Source organism: Copadichromis virginalis, linkage group LG13 (genome assembly GCF_057382275.1).
Source record: "Copadichromis virginalis isolate Kocher_CV1m ecotype Utaka linkage group LG13, C_Virginalis_male_GT1.1, whole genome shotgun sequence".
Taxonomy (NCBI): Eukaryota; Metazoa; Chordata; class Actinopteri; order Cichliformes; family Cichlidae; genus Copadichromis; species Copadichromis virginalis.
The window spans coordinates 24,298,647-24,301,688 of NC_140630.1; positions in this window are offsets into that span (position 1 = coordinate 24,298,647).

The following is a 3,042-nucleotide window of genomic DNA, read 5'->3' on the forward strand; positions in this document are numbered from 1 at the left end:
AATAAATTCCCCACAATGCTTGTCTCATCAGCATTATCATTATTCTTGTGAATAAGGATCTCTTGCAGACGTCTGTGAGGGATGAATCACTTCCATTCCCAACCCACGTTTCCTCATGCATAAATTCTCATTTGTTTCTGTATTAGGGTCATTCTGCAGTAATTGTTTGTTTTACTTCTGATGATTGAATAACAACCTCGCGGCAGTGCCATGCTGTGTTTACCACATGTTGCTATGGTTCATGTGCTCCTTTAATTGGATTTTGTTGTTTCCTGGGAAACAAGGTAACCCACTGTATTGCTCAGCAACCTCACCAATTTACCTCGCGTGTGTTTGAGATGCACGCTGACGGGTTCGAGTTTGGCGTTCATCTTAGTTGAGACTAAATATAACTAAATGAGGCACCGGAGTGCAAGACTCAGGGGGGAAATGGAGCACGCTATTTTACGGCAATGCTGAGATGCGAATACAACGCCACATCCTTGCATTTAAATTCAGCAGGGCTGCTGGTGAACTCACGCAGGAGCATGGAGAGAGCGCTTGTGCGCGGGGGAGACAGGAGAGTGCTGTGTTCATGTGAACTGATGGGTGAATCATTACGAAGATAGCACACAAGCTGTTGGCTTTTAACTGGTGATGGTCAGGGCAGAGAGAGAAAGCACTGTGACAAGTGGCTTGTAATTACCACAGCTCGCTGCCCGACTCGGCCCCCAGGAGCTGGGCACCTCTCATGCAGTCTTTCCCCATAAACAAGTGAAACAACAAAAGAAAGCAACAACAACACTAAAACGTCCTTGAGTTTGTCACTTGGGCTGCAAGCGGTCCTCTATCAGGAGCTTCCAGACTCTCGGTCCACTCAATGTCTGAGTGACTAATCGCTTAGTGGACAGGGAACAGGCTAAGCCCAGGGGCAGGGAGGAAAACTACTGCTTTTTTTCCATGTGTGTGGAGGGGAAAACTGCAGGAAAGTGTGGAGCATGAGTGACACAGAGGAGTGGTGGGAGGATGGTGGAGGATGAGTAGGATATGAAAGGAGGGACTGCCAGCAGCATATCAACACCCTTCAGTCTGCACAAAGTGATATCTGCCCATCTAGGTGCTCACAACCTCCATGTTTTTTTCCCCTAACAGTATTCTGAACAGGGTGATCCAAAGGGCCAGCTCTGTTCTAGGATGCCCTCTGGACCCAGTGGAGGTGGTGAGTGACAGGAGAATGGCGGCTAAGCTGTCATCCCTGTTGGACAACGTCTCCCACCCCATGCAGCAGACTGTGACAGCACTGAGCAGCTCCTTCAGTGGGAGACTGCGGCACCCACGGTGTGGGACGGAGAGATTTCGCAGGTCTTTCCTCCCCACTGCTGTCAGACTCCACAACAAAGACTTTAACTGAACAAACACACACATCCACACATGTGCAATAACACTAAGTGCAATAATCTTTTCTGGCATCGTTGTATTTTTACTCAGTTGTATATAGCATTCGTATTCTATTTTTATCTTATTGTATATTTTTATTCTATTTTATTCTACTGTATATAGTATATTATTTTATTCTATTCTGTACAGCTGTGTACTGTATTTATTCTTATTGTATTCTAATTTTTGCGTCATAACTTTTGCACTGTCCACTTCCTGCTGTGACAAAACAAATTTCCCACGTGTGGGACTAATAAAGGTTATCTTATCTTATCTTATCTTATCTTATCTTATCTTATCTTATTCAGGTGCCTTAGTTTTAGAGTGGTAAATTCTTTTAAGGAAAAAAGAGTATGTGCATTCGATAAATCATGCAGGATGAACGCTATGCAGTATTGATGTAGATGCCTGCAAACGCCACAATTATATAAGCTTGCCTGCATGTATGAATCTGTCTGCAGTGCTTTGTTTACAGCTCTATGTGCATGCGTGGATGTCTCACAGCCCTGCACAGCTGGTGTTTTGAGAGATGAAGAGGAGTCTGCCCCCCCTTTATCTGATATAGGAGATGATTGGAATATTAATGGAGTACGCAGAGCAAAGCACAAGCAATGCCCAGGCTGATTTATTCAGCAATCAGGAGAATGAATGCAAAATAAGACAAACACTGTCAAACATTCACCGTCACGTGGATGTTTTCTTCAGTGTCAAAACATTAGAAGTAAAGGACAAAATGAGAAATCCTACCTATGTTTTTGTTAGAGTGCTACCTTTTTTTTCCTCTTTGGCCTCAACACAAAAAACGAAAAGTAAATAATGAAACACTGAGGTAAGAAACTGTTTCTCTTCAAAGGCCTCGTTTCATCACCCATTCGTTTATCATTCGCCACCTCTATCATCTCGCGGCGCCTCACGCTCGCTGTACCAGAGCCTCGAGCTCGCCGGCATCAATCAATCCACCTTCCCACACTCCGCTCATCCCTGTGAACCCACCCTGCACGGAAACTCGGGGACGGGAGCGCTGCTGTCATAACGGGCGAGATTAAAATAAAGGGGGGGGGGGGAATAAAACCTTCAAAGGAAGCGATGCGGACGAGCCGGGCAAATAACGCTCCCGACACAAATGGCAGCTGCATTGACAGTATTTCATTTGTTACCTCGAAACAGCACGGCGTGATGCTGCTGATGACTAAACACACAGCATATTGTTAAAATGTCACCTGCTATTTTTACCACTGGGTTCACCATGACAGCGATCTCCTCGGCCCCCAGATGCATCGGCGCATTCAGGTGGCCACAAATGACGAGAGCCAAAAAAAAACAAACCCCAGAATGTATTCGGGTCAATTTCTCCGGGGATTTTTTGGGGGGCGAAAATATTTTTCATGCCATGTCAGCCAGTTCCATATTCACAGTCCAGACTTTATCAAGTTAGCATTTGAAGTGTACTTGTCCAATTTCATAGCACCAATCTATGCAGCAATCAGCTCATATTACTTGACAAGTTCAGCTTCGCATTTGACACCAATTAGTGAGCTCTTGTCAGGGATATTTTTAGCAGTGACAGACAGTGACCGCTTTGGAACATTAACAGCTGTGAAATGATCCTGAATGGCAGCATTTAAC